This window comes from Esox lucius, chromosome 9, assembly GCF_011004845.1.
Source record: "Esox lucius isolate fEsoLuc1 chromosome 9, fEsoLuc1.pri, whole genome shotgun sequence".
In the NCBI taxonomy this organism is placed as follows: Eukaryota; Metazoa; Chordata; class Actinopteri; order Esociformes; family Esocidae; genus Esox; species Esox lucius.
Window position 1 is genome coordinate 7,495,907 of NC_047577.1, and position 14,080 is coordinate 7,509,986.

The 14,080-nt window shown below is 40.6% G+C and overlaps 1 long non-coding RNA gene across 1 annotated transcript; it reads right to left on the reverse strand.

Annotated features, from left to right (window-relative positions):
* Nucleotides 1-10,242: 10,242 nt before the first annotated feature.
* On the reverse strand, nt 10,243-10,958 carry LOC117594891. The gene is made up of 3 exons (XR_004576179.1): nt 10,917-10,958; nt 10,439-10,674; nt 10,243-10,334 (listed from the first exon to the last, which is right to left on the reverse strand). It is a non-coding gene; the product is annotated as an uncharacterized LOC117594891 (long non-coding RNA).
* Nucleotides 10,959-14,080: the final 3,122 nt, after the last annotated feature.

The following is a 14,080-nucleotide window of genomic DNA, read 5'->3' on the forward strand; positions in this document are numbered from 1 at the left end:
ATGAAACAGAACATACCTGTCAAAGACCAGAGGGAAACCACCAACACACTTCCTGTTGATCTCAAGGACATTGTTGTATCTCCGTCCCTGTTGTCTCAGAAACATAGACAACAACTCACTATATAACTGGTGAATAAATACACCTTATACATTGAAGTGTAACTTATAGATGGAGTACAGGACCACAGCAATGAAAACTAACCAGACTGATATTGTATTGTAGATATGGTGGTCTGAGAACACTGTAGGTATTCTGTATGTTTTTAATGTGTGATGTGTTGCATGTCAGTTGGCATCTGACTTTTATATCTGACATGCTGAGAGAAGGTAAAATAATTTTAAGAATATCAACATTTCCGTCATCATCTTCATCATCAGCAGCAACAACAACAATAATCACTTACTGATCAGATCCGATGTTCAGGAAAACATATTCATACATTCACTGTTTTTAAGCTATTTAAAAAAAATACATTTAATCATACAACGCTTTTCAAGGACCCAAATACGCTTTATAAAATGAACATGGAACAGAAACAAACAAAAAATATAATGAGAAAACAAATACAATTTAGATAATGGTATTGGGCACGACTAGTGGTAGGTGATTTTGAACAGAAGAGTCTAGAGGCTTTGCTGGAAGATGGGTATAGTCTCAGAGTCACGGATGGTTTTGGGGAGAAAGTTCCAGAGCTATATTATACAATATACCAGGCCATATAAGGTTAGGATATAGAATGCACTTACGTGATTGGAAGACAGCCAGATAGTAGAGGGGACGTGCTTGAGGTTTGGTCTAATATAAATATGACATTTGGAGAACGTAAGAACTATGGAAGATCAACATCTTGGACTCATGCAAATAAAGTTCTCCCCTGACCTCCAGTTGAATATATTTTGTTCATGGATCAAAAGTGGACAGAATCTGACAATTTGCGCCAACAGTTGTTGCCTTCTCAACAAACTGCTTGCCTATTGTCCTGTAGCCCATCCCAGGCTTGTGCAGCTCTACAATTTTATCCCTGATGTCCTTACACAGCTCTCTGGTCTTGGCCAATGTGGAGAGGTTGGAGTGTTTGATTGAATGTGTTGACAGGTGTCTTCTATACAGGTAACCAGTTCAAACAGGTGCAGTTAATACAGGTAATGAGTGGAGAACAGGAGGGTTTCTCAAAGAAAATCTAACAGGTCTGTGACAGAGGGAATTCTTACGGAACTCTCACAGTTGAAGTGTGCCTATGATAAAAATTACAGACCTATACATGCTTTGTAAATAGGAAAACCTACTAAATCGGCAGAGTATCAAATACTTGTTCTCCCCACTGTAACACAAGGGTTAACAGTGAAACAGTGGGTTAAGAGTGAAAGTGCCAGTTTTGGTGAGGGTGGATTTGGTTCTAATGAGTAAGAGTTCTGTTTTGTCTCTGTTTAGTTTGAGGACGTTTTCGTTTATACAAGCTTTTATTGCAGTGAGGCAGGATTTAAAATGAGACAGAGGTGGGTTGGTGAGAGATTTGGAGGCTAGACATATTTGTGTATCATCAGCATAACAGTGGACATTAAGGCTGAAGTGACGGAGGATTTGACCAAGAGGAAGAATGTAGATGATGAAGAGTAGGGGACCAAGTACTGAGCCCTGGGGGACACCTTCAGTGACTGTAGCTGAGTTTAGGCCTTAAATGAAATGTAATGGGTTTGGTTGGTGATAGAAGTTCAGCCAGGAGAGTGCAGTTCCCTCAACGCCAAGCCCCTCAAGTCTGGTGAGCAAAATCTGGTGGTTAACGTGTCAAAGGCAGCACTCAGGTCGAGGGGGAATCAGGATGTTGAGGGAACCGGCATCAGCAGAGAGAAGAAGGTCATTGAAAACATTGAAGAGTACAGTTTCTGTGCTATGGATTGGCCGGAAACCAGACTGAAGAGGCTCATACAGATTGCTTTTGAGGAGGCGGGTTTGGAGATGTGATAGATTTGTTAGATAGTGAGGAGTTTATTGTTGGTATTTTGGAGGTTAACAGTAGGGGGAGCTGTGTTATATAGTGATGAGTTTGCTATTTTGGAGGGACTAGCAAGTGAGTCATTGCAGGTCTGAAATAATTTGCTGACGGTAGAGAACAAAGTCCGGGAGTTCATGTTGGAAATATTGATTATGTTTGCAATGTAGGAGGACCTGGTAGAACTGAGGAGATCTCTGTAAACTGAAATGTGGAGTATGTAAACACTGAACCGTGAGCTAGTGTGAACAGAATCCAAAACGTAGGAGGGTAAGTTGGATTCTGAGTAAACAAGCTACCCCAGCATAAAGATTGACCACCAGGCAGTACTGCAAGTCTACAGATTGACCACCAAGCTGTACCACAGACTAAAGTCTGACCACCAAGCTCTACCACAGACTAAAGTCTGACCACCAAGCTGTACCACAGACTAAAGTCTGACTACCAAGCTGTCCCACAGACTAACGTCTGACTACCAAGCTGTCCCACAGACTAACGTCTGACCACCAAGCTGTACCACAGACTAAAGTCTGACTACCAAGCTGTACCACAGACTAAAGTCTGACCACCAAGCTGTACCACAGACTAAAGTCTGACCACCAAGCTGGACCACGGACTAAAGTCTGACTACCAAGCTGTCTCACAGATTAACGTCTGACCACCAAGCTGTACCACAGACTAAAGTCTGACTACCAAGCTGTCCCACAGACTAAAGTCTGACTACCAAGCTGTACCACAGACTAAAGTCTGACTACCAAGCTGTCCCACAGACTAACGTCTGACCACCAAGCTGTACCACAGACTAAAGTCTGACCACAAAGCTGTACCACAGACTAAAGTCTGACTACCAAGTTGTACCACAGACTAAAGTCAGACCACAAAGTTCTACTGAAACCTAATAACTGAGCAGCAGATCCAATTAAAGGGGTGGCAAAATGATATAGACATTAGTATTCAAAGTTTTCTATTGACTTTAAAACCAGCCACTAGGGGGGATAAATGTGTTAAGATGACTTGATATGTCAATTTTGACCCACATTAAACCCACTACCTGGTCAACATCTAAGTAAATCATTTTAAATAAAAGTCAGTGTTGTTGCATAGCACCAGGAATGACCATGTGACTCTTGGGGTCAGACCCATCCATCATCCCCTAACAGAAGGCCTGGTTAGATTTTAGTTTATTACAAGACATATCTACATTATGGGGATCCAGACAGATGGAATATTTGAGGTAGCTGTAGTGTGTCCTCTGGGATCCTACTATAGATCAGCCCTCCTACTCTTAGATCCTTTACACATACTGACCATCCTGTGACAACAAAAACACAGCTGAATGTAATGAATGACAAAAAGGTAACTTCACCCTCAGTTGATTAACTTCATAACTGAAAAAACAAAATACAAATAAACCAGATATCACTATGCGTACCTACAGAGTGATGTGAAGAGGGAGGTCTAGTTCCCTTTTCAAGTAAGTCAACTAAATATCAGTGAGTGGGAACTGAGTGGAACTGTGAAATCTGTAGTTGATATTTATAATAAGGAGTCAAGGTACAAATAGCAGATGAACTGTCAGTTCCTTCCTCTTCATGACATCATCATTCATGACAAACAGACCACCATGTCAGAAAAGAGATTACATTACGGTAAGAAAACCGTGTGACTCCACACCTAGACTAGCAAAGTCGCAACCAAAGACACCAAAGAAAACTTCGTAAAGGTGCCTCTCTTAAAGCAACAGTACATAACCAAAATAAATGACAGCCAATTATAGACACAAACCATGGAACGTGGTCAAGTTTAAACCAAAGCGTACTTTCCTAAACTTCAAAAGTTATAAATCAAAATATACCTTAATCCAGTGGCGTCGTTAGGCCTTGGCATCCGGGGCTATAGCCTCGGGTTTTTAATGAATAGCCCCGGATCTAAAATTGACAAAAATTATCTATTCATCTATAATTCCGATCACGCATTATGACATTGTAGCGTGCAGATTTTAATACCCCTGATCTACAGGCACACTTTCAGGACTCACAAAATATACTGTTACCCAAAAAAGTAACAGTGTTGTTCACTTATTTCGATGGCTCAGTGTTGTGTATTTGTCACAGAGGGGTTCACACTGAATAAACTCTTAACATAATATTCACTTGAACACAAAACACACACAACATAAACACACAAAAAACCCTCTCTCTTGAGGGACGCCAATGTTAATATAGGAGCAGTGTTGCCAACTCCTCAGTAAGGAAAGTCACTATTGGCTGTCCTAATAGTCGCTAGAAGATGACGTAATGGCCTAGTATGCATCATTTCCCATAAGCATCATGAATGGATTTTTATTTTTTACATACAAAACTCTCGTTGGGGAAAATAATATACATGCGTATTTACAAATGTTGTCCATGTACAAGAAATAATCACCTGAACAAAAAAACTAAGAACAAATCAAAAAAGTGGGCGCTATTTAAGTCAAAATAAAAAGGCTAGAAATATTTTTTTAATTTAGAGCGACACACAATGGGAGATATCATCATGGTCATGGATTAAGAGAACTGCACCAACTGCACGTGATGGACGCTGCCTGTAGGAGAGGAATAATGTCGTAAGAGTGACAAAAAGTGAGTAAAAACACCCTAAATAACTACAGCTCGGAGGAACTGCTGTGCGAGGACTGGGCCTCCTGTGAGTGCTTTCAGATGGGGGGGGGGGGGGCCACGGCGGCACCCGCTGCTCGTTGAGAAGAGTAAGAACAAGTCTCCAATAACACCACAAAAAGATGCTAGATTTTGTCGCTAGTTGCTTTTTTGAAAAAAAAAGTCGCTAAGGGGGTCTGAAAAGTCGCTAAATCTAGCGACAAAGTCGCTAAGTTGGCAACACTGTATAGGAGAGGAAATGTAATATAGGCTATAGAATTCCCAGATGTTATTTCATTCTGAATGCTACATTAATATTCTCCACTGTCCTCAGATCTGATGTTGGTGATGTTATAACTCTGTCCTGATGCTTTTGGTGAGGTTACAGTCTTCTTGTACCAGATGTAGGTGGGGTTGTCAGTCAGAGGACAGGATGTGATACAGGTCAGTGTTACATTCTGTCCCTCAGTCACTGTAGCAGGACTCATCTTCACCTGTACATCTGATGGAATATTGATTAACCAAACACATCTCGGAGGAAACGCCATTACACATTTATTTGTTCTATAATTAATTATGATACACAGCTGCATCAAACACAGTAAGTTCAGTTTTACCTGTAACAGTAAGAGTGAGACTTTGACCCCAATTCAAGTTGCTTCTTTAAATGTGAGACCTCTCTGAGATCTGTGATTCTCAGATCTGAGAGAGGAACTAAACCACAGTAATGATGTTACATTACAATGAACATAAGAAGAGGATATGTCCACTGTTGACCCCTTCAAGACACAGATTCTTGAATTCTATTGGTGTAAGTCACTCTATTGCACAAGATTATGTTGAGTGTTTGCATTGTAAACTAACAACATTTACTGGCAGTGCTGCTGACACAACAAGTAGCCTTCAGGAAATGTACGTTCTGTGGTTAACACATTTCTCCCTTCTACAAATTGTTCTACAGCCATGTCTCATTGCAACACTCCCACCACATTAAGGAGAATTCAAGATCACCACATGATCTCCTCCTAAACATCCCCACTCAACCATTCAGGGTATTTTCCTCACAAAAATGTTCTGGTCAGTTACTAACGCGGGTCAACACATGTGGACTCTCGCTCCAGACGTGGCATTCATAAGCCAATTATGAAAACTGAAAGAAATTGGCTGCTTGATAGCCATTGGCTCAATCTGTAAATAAATGTAAACTCCCACTACACCCTCAACCATTTGTGTCTCGTATGTGTCACATACGCTCCAGGCCCAAAAATGTCTGCTTGTCTCCTGGTACCTTCCATGCAGACCTGTTTTTCAGACAACATTTCTCTGACAGACATTCCCATTTCCATACCAACGGATGATATAACAAGTTAAAACACGTTCAATAAAAGGAGGAGTACAGAGGTACTTCCTGTTTCTTTGACTTCATAATCAGACACTTGGAGGTGATAAATGCATAAAGGGGACGTGATACCTCAACTTGGACCTTCAAACCAATACCTGGTCTAGAATTAAGCTGTAGTTAAAGCAAGGTTCAATAAAGGGAACAACAAAAGGTCTAACAAAAGGTCATGGTTGTTGCCTAGCACCGGGACTGAACATGTGACTCTTGGGGTCAGACCTTTACATCATCCCCAAACAGAAGGCCTGGCAAGTTGTTTGCTTTGTACTGTGGCCCCTAATGGTTGGATTTAAAGACATATCGACTTCATGGGGATCCAGACAGATGGGATATTTGAGGAAAATCTGTAGTGTGTCCTCTGGTTTCCTGCTGTCCATCATCCACCCTACTGTGAGACCGTTAAAGAGAATTGGCCTTGATGTTCCTTTTAACCCACTAACTGCCATGGAACTCGGGACCTCTGCCCCCCTCGTATGCCAGAGGCCAACATTCTAAAGCATAGGTTTTCAAACCCCTCCTGGGGAACCCCCCAGTCACCTAACAGTTTAGTTTTTGCCCTGAACTAGCTTACCTGATTCAGCAGGTAAGGGCTTGTTAATAAGTTGATTCAGGTGAGCTAGCTCTGGGATAGATCTAATCAGGGCTCCAAACTGCGACTAAAATGGTGACAATTGCAACCAAATATATTTATTTGCGAGTGAAATGTCTGCCAAGGTCGCCATTGGCGACGATACAAATGTACTCCCTTTGATTGTAACATTTGCATCCTACATGCATGTTTTACAACCAGTAGCCTATCGCTTCATTTGTTTTGTTAACGTCATTCTACATAGTCTGGCCCCCTTTCACTATGGCCAAAACGAAAAAAAAAATTGACCGACCGCCAAGCCTCATTAGCCGGTTGAAACCAGTTAACCGGTTAGTTTCAAATATGCTCTATTTGAAATAACAGCCATTTCGAGCCGCGGCTGCAATTTCCGCTCGGTTTGCGCCTCTTATATGCTATTGTCTATGGTTTGCAATGAGACATTTTAATTGTTTATTAATAGACAAGTGTTTTCTGTCGGCTGCAAAGATTAGGTTGACGATAGCCTACTGACTTGCGATCTTTGCAGTAGGCTAGTGAACGCGCAAGAGAGAAATGCACATTTCCTAAGGATTAGCCTATATATATAATTATGGTCAGTGGCAGTGACACTGGCTCAGATTCTGCATAAAAAAAATTATTTGACTGTATATAGTTCATAAGTCGGAAGAGGAGAGACATGCACACACAACAAGGTGAATAAAAGTAAGTGCATTGTTATTATTTGGCGCCAGTTTGTTTTTTCCCCTATAGGAGCAAATGGCTCCTTAATAGATTTTTTTTTGTTTGGAGCCATGCATCTAATAGATGGAATGGCTGGGGGTTTCCCAGGACAGGGTTGAAGACCTATGTTCTAAAGGCCCAGAATTAGTCTGTAAATACAGAAATCTTCATAATGTATTTGTTTTCTTCAAAAGCACACAGTTACATGTGTTTCTTCTAAAGCACACTGTTAATCGTGAGATTAGCCTTGGAGTAACAACCAAACCAAAACGTATCTTGAAACTACAAGAAAAATGAAACGTTGTCCTCTGTTGAATAACTGTGTATTAAAATAACCAAAAAACAATAAAAAGAAATATATTACAGAGCGTACTTACAGGGTGAAGTGAAATGGGAGGTCTTGTTCAATAAGTCAACGTACTGTAGTGAGTGGAATGTGACGATATCTGTGGGTTCTGCATTTGAAACAAGGATTCAAGACACATGTAGCAGATGCAGAACTGTCAGTTCCTTCATCTTCATTCTGTTTACATTAAGGAACAAACTGACAAGCATTTAAGAAAAGGGAGTTTGCTAATTTTTGAATGTAAATGTTTGACTGAATATCTAATTACTTTTCTTTATTGAGGAGGGGTGTACACTATGTAAATGTACAAAAATTTGTTTTTACCAGAAATATTTCCTGAAACTGTTTGGAATTTGTACAATATGTAAGAAGGTTTTTCTTTCACCAATGAGTTTTTCATTGGACAGGTCAAAGTTTAATTTACATTTGATCATATCCATGATGTCATTAGTTCCATTCTATCAGCATGTTGCATTTACAGGTGTCATCAAAGTGCTGCTGCAGTATCCAGGGTTCTTGAATAGAGCGCTCCCTACTGGTATTTCATCATTACTGCAGTCTCTTCTCATGACATCCTCATTCAGTTGGTTGGTAATATAACAACACCAAGGTCATAGCCATGGAGTCAACATTGGGGAGGGGGAAATCTGCCAGGGGATCTATGGGTCCCCCCCACCGAAAAAGACGCTGAACCATCAATATTTGCAATCGGATAGTGCCATGTTGATGTCACCATAATTAACGTTGCTCCAGGACTATCCTTGCGACTGACCTGTAGTTGGTTGGTTACCCCAGTCCCCACCGACCTTTACCCTTTGACCTAACCCTAACCTCAGAGACATCTGTGCCTAAACCTAACCTCAGAGACGCCTGTGCCTAAACCTAACCTCAGTTGTGCCAACATTATGATGTTTTAGGAACTATACCAACACGGCGATATCAGAAGAGCTAGCGGCCTACACCTCTACATTGTCATAATGTGCGATTGGAATTATAGATGAATAGATCAGAGTCAATTTATTTATTTTCTGGTCAATTTGAGATCCGGGGCTATTCATAAAATATTTGGGCCTATAGCCCCGGATGCCCAGGCCTAACAACGCCAATGCTGGACAAACACAAGTTGATTGAGTAACAGTTTAAAATGTGGTAATTTTTCCAGAGTGACTAGTTCATTGAATAAGTTTGCGTGATCTATGACTGACTTTATATAAAAGAATGACAATAAAAATGACACATAACGTGTTCTTTTTGTAATTCACAGAGAACAATGCAGACTCCCATGTGAACTGGATGTTCTGTAAAGGAAAAGACCCTGGTGACAGAATAGAATCTGATTGGTGGATGAGCAGCACTTAACAGAACCCCTCAGGTCTTGTTCACTTCTTGTTGATTCTGGGTTTGTAAACTGAGCTGTAAAATCTGGAGGAATCCACCTCAGCTGTTTGTGTCGTCGGTCTATAGAGAGAATCCAAAATGAATGGTATCGCTGTGTCACAAATGTTACCCTCTTCCCAACATTTGACCAGGGTCTACAGTGTTGTTATCAAAAGTAGTGTACTAAATAGTGAAAAGGTGACCATGTTGAACACATGATGAACAGATCCTGAATGGATCACATCGGTCCTACATAAATATATTACAATTTATGTCAGTGAGAACATATCATCATTGGGGGCATTGGGGGCCATCTGCTTTACTTATTAATGACTGATTGATGACTGACCTTTGACTAATTGATGACTGACTGATGTCTGATTGATGATTGCCTCCAAAAACAACAGCATGAGTATCCTTGATGATCTCCGTTTCTGTTGACTCTATATTGATGCAATGGCAGAATATATTCACCAGGGGGCAGCACTGGGACAGCTGAATTTCACAGCAGCGTACTGGACAGGTGTTGAGATTATTGGATGGTCGAGTACAATATTTTGTCTCATTTATTACAGTGGGATCTACATCCCCTCTTCCTGTTTTATAAATAAATGAATAATCCATTATTATTGAATTAATTAATCAATAAATAATATTTACAAAAAATCAGATTGAATCAGATTAAAGTGTAATAAATGAAAATATGAAACTCCTCACCTGAACCAGATGAATCCAGAGAGACAGAGGATGAGAACCAGAACAACCACTGTGATTCCTACAGATGCAGTCAGAACTGATATCTGTTTCACTAAAATATATTGTGGATGATATGAATACATGACATGTTGAAATAAACAATTAGTTAATGAATATACAGTCACTAGTAAAGAATATGAAATAACTACTTGGCAAGGGATTACATAAAACAACCCATACATGTATAAACTAAAGTGTCATTAGAGTAGAAAGATTATCTTCAAACATGTCATTTTGCATTGAAGAATTGCAGATTAAATGTTAACTGCAACAGTGACCATCAGAGCTGAAGAGTCCTTAGATCCTCTTCCATTCCTGACCTCACAGTAATATTCTCCACTGTCCTCAGGTCTGATGTTAGTGATGCTGTAACTCTGTCTTGATGCTTTTAGTGAGGTTACAGTCTTCTTGTACCAGATGTAGGTGGTGTTGTCAGTCAGAGGACAGGATGTGATACAGGTCAGTGTTACATTCTGTCCCTCAGTCACTGTAGCAGGAGTCATCTTCACCTGTAGATCTGATGGAATATGAATCAACCAACACACTGTTTTATTTATGTATTTCCTTCAGTAATTCATCATGATTAACAGTTGCATCACACACTAAAAAGTTCAGTATTACCTGTGACAGTCAGAGTTGTTCCAGGGAGATCATGACTCCATTCAAATGTGTCTGTTTTAAAAGTGAAGTGATACTCAGCTGAGTCCTCCTCTCTCAGATCTGTGATTCTCAGGGTGGAGGTACCTCTGTATCTTCTACTCTCTTGGTCAGGATACTCCACCCGACCTGCATACCCTGGGTCTGTGGTTAGGTCCTCAGGGATCAACTTATCCCTCCACCTACCACTCTGTTTAGGACTAAACCACAATGATGATCATAATAATGACCAAAATAAGTACAGGATATGTCCACTGATGACTCCCCTGTATCTGACTCCCCTGTATCTGACTCCCCTGTATCTGACTCCCCTGTAACTGACTCCCCTGTAACTGACTCCCCTGTAACTGACTCCCCTGTATCTGACTCCCCTGTATCTGACTCCCCTGTATCTGACTCCCCTGTATCTAACTCAGTGTTCCAGTATTAAATAAACACTCACACACTGTAGGAGAGTGGAGATCCTCATGACCTTTAACAGAACAGGAGTAACTGTCTTCATAGTTACTGTAGACTGGGTCTTTAAACTGGGTGGAGGAGCTCTCATCTATCTGTTGTCCGTTCTTGTACCAGATGTAGGTGGGGTTACCAGTCAGATGACCTGTGGAGCTACAGGTCAATGTCTTCTTATCTCCACCAGTCACCTCCACCCGAAGTCCTGGTTAACAAACAACATACTGTAACTCTACAACATGTTGTAAGGAATCATTAGAACACAACAGTGGAACATAATCCTATTTTACATAACCTCTAATAGAACTGTTTCTACTAATTGGACTTGATCCTGGACCTGAGACGGATGATGTCCAACTACCCTCCTCCCCCTTGGTGTTTGTCTATGAACCAGACGAAGACCCCAGTAAAAACAGAAAACGTTCCCATTGCTCTGTAAAGAAATGGGGAGGACATACATAGACTCCAAATTAGGACTATGAGAGGGGTAGTAAAGTCTGGGGTCACGTGTTAAATATGAACCAATCATTGAACTATTTTGTATAATATTTACATCCTTCATACCCAAAGGGAGGGGACTGGAAGATGATATCATGGTAAACCAATCATTGTACATTTATGTAAAATATGCACCTCCTTAAACACCATGAATAAGAACCATTATAAAAGGGCCTGGAGGGCCCCGTAACTGGGGCTTTTTGATCTAAGACCTGAGAAGAGTTGATCTGATTCTTGGCTACTGGACGCTCCCGAAACCCTGCACTGTCTGTACTAGTGTTTGACTAACCCAAATAAAGGTAGGAACTTGTAAGAGCTCTCCCTCTTGGTCTTGTATGTGTGTGTGTGTGTGGTTGTCAAATGCTCGATCGTAATTCCTCTGCCTCTGAGCTGCAGCCCTGTTTTCACCAGAGATAGTAGGCAGTGAGATGAACCACGTACTCCATAAATCAAAACGTAGGCCTTGGGATGAGACCAGTTCCCCGTCCAGGTCCAATGGTACTGGTTTGCTCCAAGGTTGGGTGAAAATACATTCATTCTTAGAGGTGTTTGTTCTGGGTTTAATTAAGGTAAGTATCTTTTCTGTAGTGTATGATAGGGTCAAGCAAAACGAGTTGACCAGGGATTCGTTCCCGAGAAGGAATACGGAACCTTAAGTCCATAAAAGGATCCAACCTCTCCGCATTGAGTCTCGGCAGAGTGCTCGGAGGTTGGCTAAGAGCCAGATAGGAGGGGAACAGGCTGACAAGGGTTGATGACTTACAGTGGGGAAATACCCTCACCTTGGAGAGCACCAGACAGAAGTTTAAATGGACCAAAAGGGGGCCTAATGAGTATTTAGAGCACAGGCACGATAGGGGCGACTCTCAGTACCTCAGGCTCTGTGAGTGAACCGGTTCTAAATAAGCACAACTATATTGGTAGAAGCAAACACCTCATACTACTTAATACTGGTCTTAACTGCACTCCAAGGGAAGGACAAAGCCTTTTAAATGTGTTTATATCCGCTCCCCGACTTGTGCCTTTCAACAGCTTTTTCTCGTAGATCTTTTCGAAGCACCTTTCAGCCCATAGTGGAAATTATAAGTTGCTGTGCTTAAATAAAGCTTTTCAGAATAGTATAGGATATAGATTGCTTTTGTACAAATTTTCTATGTGAGGCTATTAACAGTAAATATTATGGTACTTCTGAAAATTGCGATAGTGAAATGTAATTCAAACTGTACTGTATCGGCATGATACCGTGTGTTTAATATCATGTGAAGATCTTGCTAATTGTATTTTCCCTTTCAGGGAAAGAAAATGTGGGGACAAAATGAAAGAGGTTATTGGGAGTTTAATATCGAAGGGAAGCATCTGAGTATTGACAACTTGAAAGTGATGAAGTTACTAAATAGTAATAGATACATACATAAATGTATCCCGCTATACCCAAAACCTGAATTTTCCGTGAAGGAAGTCTGTCATGTCACAACATCAGCAGGCCTGACAGGAATAATGAGTTCAAGTGGATTTAAAGCAGGTAGAGGCGGTTTCATTTGGTGGGGTCTTCACATCGCCAAGGAGTTGAAGCAGCAAATAATGACTTCCTTCAAAAGGAAAGGCTTGACCCAGGTTCCCATCAGTTCCTGAAGGAATTCACGACATCCCCAGTCTTCCAGGAGGGATCTCGATATGGAAACTTCAAGTTCACCTTCCCCTTGGAGGATCTCATGCAGATGTACCAAGAGCAGATCTGTGGAGGAACGATGCCTGTCCTAAGAATCTATAAAACCACAGTTTACAAACAGGAGATCATGTACTCAGTGGTTGTCCATAGTGCAGAGGTGGAGGAGTTTGATGGGTATCCACGTCTTCCTGTTGAGGATAATGAGGGAATATGTGCTTATAGAAACGGCCAGATTGTTTGGCATGCAGAGGCAATATGTGAAACCCATTGTCATGAGCTGATCATCAATGACGACGGTACAGTTGAAACAAGACAAATGGGATCAGGTCAGTTTTTTGTTTGGGACCATGTGACACTGGCTTTCCATATGCCAGATGACCAGACACTTAAAGTAGATAAGAGAATACTAACAGAAAAGCTATGTGCTTGTGAGGTTATTAATCCTAATCTTCTGAAAGGTGAGATGGAGTTAGAGGTCGAAGAAGCAGAACAGGTGGTTGATACCATAAAGATTAACTTAGATTAGATTCAACGTTACTGTCATTGAACAAGTACAGTACAATGAAATGCAGTTAGCATCTAACCAGAAGTGCAAATAGAAGAGGGCAGAATATGTACAAGTATTAAGTATAATGTATGTTACAAGTGGGATGTATAGATGTGCAATGAAGGCAAATATAGTAGAAATCTCAATTCTAAACATGCAATGAAGGCAAATAGAGAAGGGCAAAACATTAACGCATTAAGTATAATATATGTTACCAGTGGGATAAATAGTTGTATGATGAGGCATCTATGGAGACAAATGTATTGACTGTAAGAAAATAAAAAACAAATAATTTCTTTGTAAATAGCACAATAGAGTTTAGGTAGGCTTAAAGGGTACACTTGCATACAAATCTATACATTTTGCATAGTGTTGCAGTTATATTGTCCAGTATATATTTATTGGATTACACATTTCATTTTAATAGTCAATTAAGTCT